Source organism: Canis aureus, chromosome 6 (assembly GCF_053574225.1).
Source record: "Canis aureus isolate CA01 chromosome 6, VMU_Caureus_v.1.0, whole genome shotgun sequence".
In the NCBI taxonomy this organism is placed as follows: domain Eukaryota; kingdom Metazoa; phylum Chordata; class Mammalia; order Carnivora; family Canidae; genus Canis; species Canis aureus.
The window spans coordinates 3,863,651-3,876,836 of NC_135616.1; the positions used below are offsets into that span (position 1 = coordinate 3,863,651).

The window sequence follows — 13,186 nt, forward strand, 5'->3', positions numbered from 1 at the left end:
ATGCCCTTTCGATTAGTGTTTTCATTTTCTTTGGGTAAATATTCAGTAGTAGAATCAAATAATATTTGATTATATGGTATTTCCATTTTTAATTTTTTGAAGAACCTTCATACTATTTTCCACAGTGGTTGTATCAATTTATATTCTACCACAATGCATGAGAGTTCCTTTTCTCCCCCATACTAGCCAAGCTTGTTATTTCTTGTCTTTCTTATTTCAGCCATTTTGACAGGTGTGAGAGGATATCCATAGGATATCCATTGCGATTTTGAATTGCATTTCCCTAATGATTACTGATGCTAAGTATCTTTTCATGTGTCTATTGGACACCTCTATGTCTTCTCTGGAAAAATGTCTATTTAGGTTCTCTGTCCATTTTTTAATTGGATTGTTTGGGATTTGTAGGGTTTATTTGTTTTTGGTGTGAAGTTGTGTAAGTTGTTTATGTATTTTGGATATTAACCCCTTATTAGATATTTGCAAACATCTTCTATTCAGTAGGTTGCTTTTTTGTTTTGTCAATGGTTTCCTTTACTATGCAAAACCTTTTAATTTTGGTATAGTCCCAGTAGTTTTTTTTTTTTTTTTTTGCTTTTGTTTCCTTTGCCTTAGGAGACAAATCTAGAAACATGTTGCTACAGCTGATGTCAAAGAAATTACTGCCTGCTGTCCAGTTATTTTCACAGTTTGTTGAAAATATTCTTTCTCCATTGACTCTCCTTTGCACCTATGCCAAAACCCAATTGTCTGTAATGTGTATGTGTATTTCTGAAATCTCTGCTCTGCTGCCTTATTTACTATTAGCTTTATAAGAAATGAGGTAGTATGTGTACTTCAACTTTGATCTTTTTTTTCAAAAACTTCTTTGTTATACTGGTTCTTTTTATTTTATTTATGTTTAATTTTTTAAAAGATTTTATTTATTTGAGAGAGAAGGAGTGAGCAAGCAAGAGAGAGAGAGAGCATGAGCAGTGGGGGAAAGAGAGAAGGGGACAAGCAGACTCCCTGATAAGCAGGGAGCCTGACCTGGGACTTGATTCCAGGACCCTGGGATTATGATCTGAGCTGATGGCAGATGCTTAACTGACTGAGCCACCCAGGCACTTCTCATTCTTTTTATTTTTCATGTAAACTTTAGAATAAACTCGTTTTCATATATATGAGAAATCTTGCTAAGATATTGATTGGGATTGCTGCAAATTTGTAGACCAATTTGGGGAAATTGAAAACTTAAGAATTTCAATTCTTAAGCTACTCTACATTTAACCTCCAGCAATTTATCAAAATTACTTTTTTTCTGTATAGTTATTGGTACAGAAGCTTCTGTTTTAGGTAAGCTGGCCTCTGCTGTGATTCTTTGTGTTCTCTTGTATCTCCAGATGTTGAGGTGGTGGTTTGTCCTGTGACTTCACTTTTATGATGTGTCTAATAAAATTCATTCTGCTTAGCCTTTTCCTTTGTGAGAAAGGGAGTAATGACACCGAGCTCTTTACATGTTGGAGGTGAAACCAGAGGTGGGAATTATATTTCAAATATTTTAATATTTGTGACTGACTTGGCAAAGAGAGAGAGAGAGAAAGAGAGAGGGAGAGAGACAGAGGTGCTATATCAGTCAGGACAGGCGAGATAACAAATAATCCTCAAATCACTTAAAACTACAAAGATTGACAATGGAGTAAAAATTTTGGCAAATTTTCTCCCCAAAAAGTAATGACAAAAATGAGTAAGATTGTCAAAAGCCATCATTGTAAGATTCTAAAAAGTGACCAGAGGCATACAACAGGTGAGAAGTTTTATTCAAGAAAAATGATTGAATCTTTGGTAAAAAACAATGGGAGTTTGTGGTATTGTAGCCAAGGGGAGCAGCCATTCCTTTCCCACCTCCTGCCAGAGCCATTCTTCATGGGGAATATTTCAGGACAGGGCAGGGCAGGCAGCAAAAACTGGTGGCTTCTCTGCCAGAGGGGTTAGCTTGATTTGGTGGAGAACAAGGCAAACCCCCATATTAGGTGCATTGTTTAAAACAAAGGGATCTCGGCAAATGACGGCTAATATCTCTGATGGCTTGACCTGAGATCGGGCAACCAACAAAAGAGCAAAGTGGCCAGAAATTTATGAAGTGATCCAGGCTGTGAGATAGCCATAAATGGGTCTTGGTAAGGTTTTTTACTGTCTTAATAAAGTTTTTTATTTGATTTAATCACCATAAAAATCCCATAAATAAAAATTACCTTAAATTTGCAAGAGAGCAAATGTTTGAAACTGGCGTTGGGGATAAAATCACATCCCCCCCCCTTTTCTTCATCTGAAGTGTGTTAGACATTAAGAAATAAAATTCACTTGAGCTGAGAGGCTATCAAAGTACAGGAGCAGTAATGGCTTTTGGAAGAAATGCAGAGGAATTTATTGAATGTATTCTATCTTTTATTTAAAATTAGGGTTAATTTATTGTGCATTAGAAAGAAAAAAAGTTGTTTATACTGTTGTCATTTTCTTCACACAGATCTGTTACTTGAAGAAACTTCTTTGGTGATTTTTTCTCTAAAAATGTCTTGCTCCATGCACTCAGTTCACAGCAGTCCTAGATGGATGTGACTGGTTCACATTTTGGAACTCCAAGGTGTGGGGAATGGAGTACATTCTGAATTTCACGTTTATTTAATAGCTTCTGGGTGTGTACATTACCATGTGTTTTATGTTAAATACTTATGGAGCTCTGCACTTCATTAAACAAAACCATAAGCCAGTTGGTGACCAGAATGAATATTGGAATGGAAGAATTGGGAAAATAAGGGTGAGGAGATTGTTGGCTTGATGATTTCAAATATCCAAAACCCACAAAAATTTTAATTACTTTCAAAACATTGTACAGAATTAGAAAACAAGAAGTGGAGGTTTATTTAGTTACTTTTCTTTTATGCAAACTTGCTTAGCCAATAAGACTTAAGTCAAAACAATGGCTATTTCTAATGCAAGTGGCTGTTTCTATTGAAATAATCCCTAACAGAATGACTTCTAAATAGCAAGCTTGAAGGATAATTCAACTAGTTTTAATTTACAATGTCTTGCTCTCTTGGGACACCTGAGTGGCTCAGTCAGTTTAGCATCCAGCTCTTGATTTCGGCTCAGGTCATGGTCTCAGGGTCATGAGATTGAGACCCAACATGGGGTGCTGCACTCATTGGAGAGTATACTTGAGAATTTTTCTCTCCTTCTGCCCCTGCTTACCACAAGTACGTTCTCTCTCTAAAATAAAAAATCTTTAAGGAAAATGAAATGTCTTGCTTTCTTTATCACGGTAAATTTATTTTGACTTTTAGTTTTTTTATTGTTTTTATCAAAGTGACAAAAATGGAAAGTCCTTCACTCTATCCTCTGTCTTCCTTCTGGACTATGGAAACAGAAAAGTACTTACATAGCACTAAATTCAGAACTATAATATTGTTATTAGTAGTAATAGTACTGGTTTACAGAGGTGAGTGATAAATGAAGAAAGCATTGTTCCTTTCTTCATGGGGCTTAAACCTACTAAGATAACAAACAAACATATACAGAAATAGTTCCAAGTTATAGAAAACTCTGATAAAAGAAAATCCTGTGGATATTGGGTAGGAACCAACAAATATAGACTTATCAGGGAAACTGTCCAAGGGTTGAGACTTTCAAGAATAAGACCTGAAGGATGATGGAAAAGAGCCAGATGTGATTTTTAGATCTTTTCATTGAAGAGATAGTTATAGGCTTTCTTTGTTGTGTGCCTTATATTTGGTGTTACTTCATATTCTGTGTGGCTTAAACATGGCATCCAGATCTTCCTTTACTTGCAATGGGTCATGTCCCAGTAAAACTAAAGTAAGTTAAAATATTCTAAGTTGAAAATGCTTTGAATACACCTAACCTACTCAACCTCATAGCTCAGCCTTGCCTGCCTTAAATGTGCTCAGAACACTTACATTAGCCTACAGTAAGGCAAAAATCATCTGACATAAAGTCTATTTTATAATAAAGTGTTGAATATCTCATGTAATTGAATACTCTACTGAAAGTGAGAAATAGAATGGCAGTATGGGTACAGAATGGCTGTAAGTATGTCTGTTGTTTACCTTCCTGATGGTGTGGTTGCCTGCAGATGCATCACAGGAGAGTATCTACTGCATATTCCTAGTCTGGGGAATTTAAGAAACAAAACAAACAGAACAAAAGAGAGAGAGAGGCAAACCAAGAAACAGACTCCTAACTAACTAACTGATGGCTACCAGAGGGGAGATGGATGGGAGGAAGGTTTAAATAGGTGATGGGGATTAAGGAAGGCATTTGTGATGACAGGTGTTGTATGGAAGTGTTGAATCACTATACTGTACATCTGAAACTAATGTTACACTGTATGTTAAATAACTAGAATTCAAATAAGAATTTAAAAGATCAAAATTCCAATTTCAATGTATTATTTCTACTGAGTAAGTATGGTTTTTGTACCATTGTAAAGTTTAAAAGTCCTAAGTAGAACCATTGTAAGTTGGGGACCTTTTGTAAATGGTAATATCTCCAAACCTTAGTTTTAACTCAGTTATTACTTCTGTAATAACAGGATGAATAGAGGCACCTGGTTGGCTCAGTCAGGTAAAGCATCTGCCTGCAATTCAGGTCATGATTCCAGTGTCCTGGTCCAGGTCAGGCTCCCTGTTCAGCAGGAAGTTTGCTTCTCCCTCTCCCTCTGCCTACTGCTCCCCCTGCTTGTACTCTCTTTCTCTCTGTCAAATAAATAAAATCTTTTAAACATAATAGGATTAATAAGTTATAGCTCATACATGACACAGTTGTATTAAGGATTAAATATTGTAATGCATAAAAAGGACTTGCTACACAAGATGCATTAAACTATAGCTGTTAATTATTATAGTTTTCTTATTAGCTACAGTCTGTTCCTTCTCCTATTCAACTACATAATGTCAAAAATATTTAATCAGACTTCTGAGTAAATTAGTATCATCTGAATCCATTCCCTAATATCTGAGCAGACCTCAGCTTGTAAGTCATCTTGTGAATTCCTGTCTTTTTACTACTTGGATTTTCTTCTCTAAATTTCCAGCCACCCTCAGTTTTTGTTCATTTTGATTCTACTTTTGTAAAATAAATGTCTAAATTGCTCCTCTGGGATTTCCCCCTCCCCCTTAAGATCAACAAACCAATAAGCAAAAACAAAATCCCAACCCACAAAATATTACTACCAAATAGCCAACAGGAAATCAGGTGCAGGTTTATGTTGGCTTGCTGCCAAAGGCTCTTTAACCTTAAAGTAATAGAGAGATTTTTGAAGCTATAGGGTTTCCATAATAGTTTATTTCATAGAAGTGGCCAAAATTAATAAATTGGTGATAAATTGACCATGATTTGTCCATGCTTATATTTTAGCTGCTCCATCCTCCAAATCTACTTGTTCTATAAAGGGATGTTTACAGATTTATTTCATGTTTACAAAATGTACAAGATCTTTACGTAAAGATATTAGCTCCTATGCACTATGATTGTAATATCAATATAATTTTTAAAAACTCAACAAACTGTTTTAATTACTGATTATAATGTGTATTGGTCTAATTTTCAGCATTTTTTTTATACTTGAGTTTCATTGACCTTTTGTTGACCTTTTTAGGTATGTGGGTTTATAGTTTTCATGAAATCTGGAAGTTTTTATTATTATTATTATTATTATTATTATTATTTTCTCAATTTTTTTCTGTGCCACTTCTACAGGAACTCAAGTTAACACGTATGTTGTTCCACTGCTCACTGATGCTCTATTTTTCAGTATTTCTCTATGTTTCATCATTTTTAACAGTTGCTCTTTGTTGTGTCTTCAAACTAGTTAATCTTTTCTTCTGCAGTGTCTAATCTACAGCTTCTCCCAGTCAGTGTGCTGTTCATCTCAGGCATTGTTGTTGTTTTGTTTTTGCTTATTTTTAACCTAGAATTTCAATTGAGAATATTTTATACCTTTTGCATCTTAACATGCCCCATATTTCCTCTACTTTCTTTGACATATGGAATATAGACATAATAACATTTTTTTTCCTATACATGCTACCATTTACATCATTTCTTGGTCTGTTTGTGTTAATGGACTGATATTCTCATTATGGATTGCATTTTCCTGCCTTTTTGCATGCCAGGTAATATTTGCCTGGAATGCCAGACACTGTGAAATTTATCCTGTTGGGTGCTGGATATTTTTATAATCTGAGATTTGTTCTACAAACAATTTGATCTTTTCACGGCTCAGTTTTAAGCTTTGTGCATACAATACCTTCTAAGTTTCTCTACTTGCCCCTCCATTAATTATCAGGTTTTATACCCTGGCCGGTGAGAACATGACCTTCCCTTAGCTGTGTGTGTGAGTCACAGGGATTTCTCTCTCTACTTCTTAGGGTGCTTCTTTCCTTTGTGTGTGGTTTCCTTATGTGTGTGATGATCCATCTGAACTAGCTGAAGATCCTCCAGAGTGATCTCTCCCTGCACTTCTCACCCTGCACCCTGTCCTATTCTCTACCATGTGAATTTCAGCGGGAGCCTCCCCAGATTCCCGGCTCCCTCTCCTCAAGTCAGGGAGATTGCTGGATGATTTTGGGATGTTGCCTCCTGGATGGACTAGGCAGTGGAATGGCGCAATGGTGGGCTCCCCTTACTTGCTTCCTATCTCTCAAGGATCAGTCCTATGCTGCCTTGTGTCTGGTATAGAAAACTATTATTTCATATCTTTTATCCTGGTTTTTAGTTGTTTCATTTGGGAGATGAAATCTGGCCCTTGGCTGAAAGCAGAAGTGCTTTGAAGAAAAAAGTTTTTAAGGAAAATTGTGTGGGTTAATTTTGGAGAAAGCTCCAATTTTTCTGCACAAACACCTACCCTCCTGATATCTTGCAGTCACAGTGTATAGGATCTGACATTTCATGTGATAAGCTTGTAGAAAGGGAAAAAGCCAATATTTTATTGAACATGAATGACAGCATTTTAGTAAAGAAAAATGGAGCTCCTCTTAAGACTAACTAATGGCATTTTAAAGTTATTATACTTCATTAATATTAGAGAAAAAATCTATAAGAACAAAAAATACTCTAGATTAATTGTGGCCAATTGATTGGTTTTAATTTAAGAGTACTCAGAATTTCCATACTTGGGAGATTTTTAAAAAATGTCTATGCATAATAATATTAATGAAATAAATTAATTTTCCCTCATGTTGTTTAGAGATCACTTAAGGAAAATTTATACATATTCTTAGAATGACTCTTAAAAAAAGGTTTAATCGAGTTGGCAAAATGGGAAACAAAATTATTAAAAATATATAAAAAGTAGAGGAACAGATTTATTAGAAATATTTTTTTTCTAAAAAATAGAGGAAGAAATTTATTAGAAAACATTTATTTTTTTCTCAAATAGATATGTTAGGAATAATGGTAAATTGTTTCAATTTTCTCTCTTGCTGTGGGTAGGAGAATACTTTTGAATCTTGACTTCTTCCAAATTTCTAAACATTTACTAGATGGGAAATTTAACTTTTGGCCAAATAATATACCTTGATTCAATAGAAGTAGTGTTGTACAATTACTATGTTTATATTTCTTTTTGTTTGCTACATACACAGAGTTCTTCTATTTCAAATAGTTTAAAAATTTGTGATGATAGACCTAAGATCAGGTATGTAGGACCTGTTACAATGGTGTTTACTGTCAATATACTGTACAGTGTGAATGTACAGTTGGGGGGGTGGGTAGGGGCAGAAGGAGAAGGAGAGAGAATCTTAAGCAGATGCCACACTGAGATCGTAGCCTGACAAGGGGCTTGATCCCACAACCCTGAGGTCATGACTGGAACTGAAATCAAGAGTTGGCTGCTTAACAGACTGAGCTACCCAGGCACCCCACAGTTTGAAATGTTTTGATATTGTAGAAGTATGTTAAAATTTAGTGATTTGCTTCTGTATATTGGCTACTGGCTAAGCATAAAACAGGTGATTAATTTATTCCATAGAAGTAAAGAATGTACTTTTTAGCAAATCGAAGTCATATTTTAAAATAAAGGAACATTTTTCTACTTCTATTTCATGGAAATTCATTTCAAAGTCTTCTAAAACTCCTTTCAATAAATTTTATCCACTGGCTACTAAATGAGCAATACCAAAGAAAGTTGACATATGTTCAAAGAGATGTGTGTTAGATATAAGATATAATGTACATTCCATTTTAGCCTGAAAATAGCAGCCTGTATTACATGTGAAAATAATGTAAGATTCTATTTTTTAGTGTAGAATCACTAAAAACATCTTGGTGCTCTAGATTCTTTGGCATTTCACCCCACTATTTTCTTAGTAGACCTATTACATTCCCATTTGTCCTCTGGAATTTGGTCTCTGTTATTGGCCTGCTTGCCAAGAGAGAAGGTAGGGGCCAATCCCAAGGCCTGAGCATTGTCTTATAAGGAAACTGCCTCATTTGGGACCTCTGCATGATCCTCAAACAAGGGGAGGTCGTCTTTTAACAAGGAGAAGTAGATCATTTCTGCAAGCCTAATGTGTCCAAGGCAATCTGGGAATTCAAAATTCCTATCTGCATCCACCAGATATTCCCAGCCCACAGTTTCACATTTTCATCTGTTATTCATCATGACAATCTTACATAAGCAGACTGCTCCAAGCCTTCTGCCCTTGTGCAGTGATATCAAGATGGGGGCAGTCTGCATAATTCACAGAGTGTCCGGCCCATATGGACTCAAAGTAAGTTATACCCTTTAGTTTAGGAGATATTATGGTTTTATGGTTGCTGATTCTTTCACCTTATTTCTCAGTGTATTTGGACCCTAGGCAGGTAAGTAGGGAAGGGATAAGTAATATATATTTGACAATATTCTTTGAAAGTAAAGAGGGAAGGAGTAAACAAATTACAAATATTTTTTGAGAACAAAATTATTTTAATACCCAGATCCAAAAAATGTATCACAAGAAATGATCACTCCACATTAATATCTCTTATTAACAAAATTTCAGCAAATGAAATCCAGTAATATATAAAATGATCATAATGCTGAAAGGTTGATTTCACATCTGATAATTAATCATTGTGATTCACCTTATAAGTAGAATAAAGGAAGAAAACCATATAATCCTTTACTAGATGTAGAAAAGTTATTTGGTAAGATTCAACACCCATTCATGATCGTAAAAAAAAAAAGAACCTGAAACCTGATGAAAGAAATCTATTAGAAATCTACAGCTAACATTATACTCCATATACTTCATACTTTCATATTTCCGTTTAAATACAACTTAAAATGTATTTTTTTTACAATTGAAAAATGATAGGGGCACCTGGGTAGCTCAGTCAGTAAAGCAGCCAACTCTTGATTTTGGCTCAAATCACAATCTCAGAGTGATGAGCCCCACATCAGGCTCAGCTGGGAATTGGAGCCTGCTTTAAATTCTCTCCTTCTCCTCTGCACTTTCCCCTGCTTATGTGCTCACTTTCTCTCTCTCTCTCTTTCTCTAATAACTAAATCTTTAAAAAATAGAAATGATGTGTAATGCACGTGGTACACGATATTAGCTGTAGATTTCTTCTATTGCTTTTATTTACTCTACTAAATAGAAGAAAAGTCAAAGATGTTCTCTTTCAGAGTTTCTATTCATATTGTACAGCTAGTTCAATAAGACAAATAAAAGTTACAAAATGAATATAAACTAGATAGAAAGAAGAAAACTAGTCTTTATTTGCTAATAACATGACTATCCACTCAGAAATCCAGTGTTTTAATATTAATACTTGTAACAAAGTAGCAAATCAATAAATTACTATGAAGATCACAGTGAGAACCGTGTAGCCACTTTTCATCAACTGAAATTCTTTTTTTTTTTTTTTTTAATTTTTTTTTTAATTTTTATTTATTTATGATAGTCACAGAGAGAGAGAGAGAGGCAGAGACACAGGCAGAGGGAGAAGCAGGCTCCATGCACCGGGAGCCCGATGTGGGATTCGATCCCGGGTCTCCAGGGTCGCGCCCTGGGCCAAAGGCAGGCGCCAAACCGCTGCGCCACCCAGGGATCCCCATCAACTGAAATTCTAAAGGAATAAAATATTGAGGAATCACCAAAAGCAGTGGAACTTCAGCAGTCCTCTTAGTGAGTCCTGGACCAAAAGCATTCTAAATGAGCAGAATGAACCTTTGGGTTCATCAGGCCATTCTCCTGGCATGCCGTGTAAATGGAGTTAATAGTAATCTCACTAGCATGGATGGCTGCTGAATTCCTACCGAGAACATAAGAAAACTGTATAACAACAATATGTAAGCAACAATCTTGGTCAAGTTGGGTCAGATACAGTTGTTTCCATAATAAGGTTGAGCCACTTTTAGCCATAGCTGTTAGGGAGGCTCTCAGCCCAAGCTCAGAACTGCAAGTTTGGCAGCCAGTACAATTCAGATAGGAGTTAAAACCAAGAAGAAGCCTTCAAACTAATATGTAGTAACAGATCTTGAGGCAGGAGGACAGACCCTGAGTTATCCAAAATTGTACTTCAATTGGGCCCACCTAGGTAATCCAGGATCATCTTCCTCTCTCAAAATCTTTAAGTTAGTCACATCTGCACATGGTCCCTTTTGCTACATGAGGTAAGATATTCATGGTTCTGGTGATTAGAACATGGACACCTTGTCTACTATGACCCACCCACTAGCACCCAAAGATCCATGTCCATCCCCCCATGCAAAATATAGTCACCCCTCTCAATATCTCCCCAAATCTCACACCATTGCAACTTCTTAGTCTTCTTCAAATCAATTGCAAGTATTCCAAAACCAGTTAGCAAAAAACAGCACAAGGATTCACAATGTAATAATGCCCTGGATTCCTTCTATAATATTTTAGTTTCTTTCTGCAATGATATCTTCCTCACTATCACTGGGAATACCTTCACTTTTTAACACGGCAGTAGTTTGGGAAGTGTTCCTTCCAACAGTATAATCCTGGCAGTAGTTATAGTTGGCATGGCCATTCTACATTTGGCTGCAGCTTGAGAGTACTTGACCAATTTTGCCACGAGAAGACTGCTCTGAGAAACTGATACCCCACATGCTGTTCTGATCTATTACTAACAGTCTGTGCTCTGGTTGATAATCCAGCTTGCCAGATGCCATTTTTTTTTTTTTTTTAGAAAAAAATTCCTATCTTTCTGACTTTTCTGTAAACAACTGGAAACATTCTCAGCAGTAAGTTTGAAAACTTATCAGATTGAAATGTGTTAAATGTAAGGCCAGTGTGCAAAACTTCATCCATGACTTGGGTCACTACTTGTATTAGTAATGAGATCTTTTCTTGCCATTAGTCATTTTGTCATTGCAACACACCATTTACTCCTCAAGTCTCAAGCTTTGCAAGGAACCATAGTAGTTGAATCAGAACTACACAAACATTGGTTTTAAATGAAGGAGTTGACTTCACTGCGTAGAAATGAATAGTGTTTCCACTAAGAAAAAGCATCAGTAGCTGAAGCAGGGATTGGATCTACAAGCACCAAACATGGTACCTGGTTCAAACCTAAGACTTTCCCTCCACTGTCACTAGTTTCAAGTGGATGTTATAAATGGGAAATGATAAGGCCGTTTGCTTAACTCCAAGTATCTCAGACTCCAGCCCATGGCTCTTTCCTGCTTGGCCCCTCATCATACAGTCACCTATAATTCTACTTTCAATGATAATTGTGGACTAGGCTCATTGTATCTTAACACACCTGTTCCACGAAGGTAAGCCATATCCCTAAGAAGGTTGCAAGGCATCATTTTGTTCTGAATCAACAAGATTTCTGAAATCTTTGTGGTTGTTATAGCCCATTGGACTTCTCACATGAGCTGGCCAGCCCTTTTGAAACTAACAAGAGAAATTTGAGTTTTCAGACTGTATGGCACTGTGCCTTTTCCCTCATCATGGACTCTTGTCAATGTCCCATCTCCCCCACGGGTGCATCAAAGTTCTAAATGTTGTTGACCTGCCTGAAGGCATTGTAGACTGTTTGATCCTTGCCCCATGAACATAACTGCCTGACATATGAACCATGAAAAATCTGGCTTGAGTTTGGAAAAACTTCATCTGAGAAAAATTCTTGGCTTTCTGAAGGATAGTCAGCAATTCCCCAGAATTTAATATAATAGTCAACAAGATTAATTTATGTTACATGAATCTGTACCTGGCTAACTATGAGACAATCCTCTGGAAAAAATAATAGAATCAATATAAAATATTGGTAACATCTGATATTTGACAGAGCAGTAACAAGGGCCAAATATTTTTAAAAAAATTATGTGCCTGCATCTTTGGCTCTCAGGGCAGGAGGATTGAAAGACTAATCTTTAAAGTATGATTTCTTTTCCTCCCTTCAGGATTGCTCCACTGGGAAAGATCTGGAAACTGGGAGCAACTCTAGGACTCTGAGGCCACATAGTTTCAAGTGGACTCTAGTGACCTCTATGACTCCAGTGACCTCACCCTTACAGATGCTCAAAGGTTACCTCCTCAGGACTGGCCAGGGGTGGGCATGCAGGTGAATGTTTGCTACCATATCAGATAGTTGTTGAAATTTTACTATCTTCAATCATTGCTACTAAAGGCAAAGTCAAACAATCCCTAAACCATATATTTAAAATAACTGGGAAAAATTGCTAGATGAAATAGAGGCTTTTATTTTTCCCCTTGTCCGAGATTTTAAATATTAGGGATATTTCATTATACTTTCAATTTAATCATTATCTCAAAGAAGTCCAAGAAAGTGTGACTGGATCAAAGTCTTTGGGATTCCGCTTTAGTGACTAAGTTAAAAAATGATTTGAAATGATTTTTTTCATGTAAGCAACAATAATATTGTTAGTTGTGGACATGTAATACCATGAAATGCACCTAGAATGTTCTGTAATATTATGTAATAGATATAATATGCAGTGTAGCTGCTGTTATTGCCTCCACTTTGCACATGAAGAAAGTGTGCTTTGGGGAGGTTAGATAACTAACCCAAGGCCACAAGCAAGTTATTGGTAGAATTGTAACTTGACCCAAGATACGCCTGACCCTAAGTTATACTTTTAGGGAGCTCTCAACCACTGCCCTATACTACAGCTCCAGGGAGACTGAACAATATGACCTAGCTTTTGAAA

At 36.2% G+C, this 13,186-nt stretch overlaps 1 pseudogene; it reads right to left on the bottom strand.

The window, feature by feature from the left end:
* Nucleotides 1-9,828: 9,828 nt before the first annotated feature.
* Nucleotides 9,829-11,179, bottom strand: LOC144315338 (solute carrier family 41 member 2 pseudogene; annotated as a pseudogene).
* Between the last annotated feature and the right edge of the window lie 2,007 nt (nt 11,180-13,186).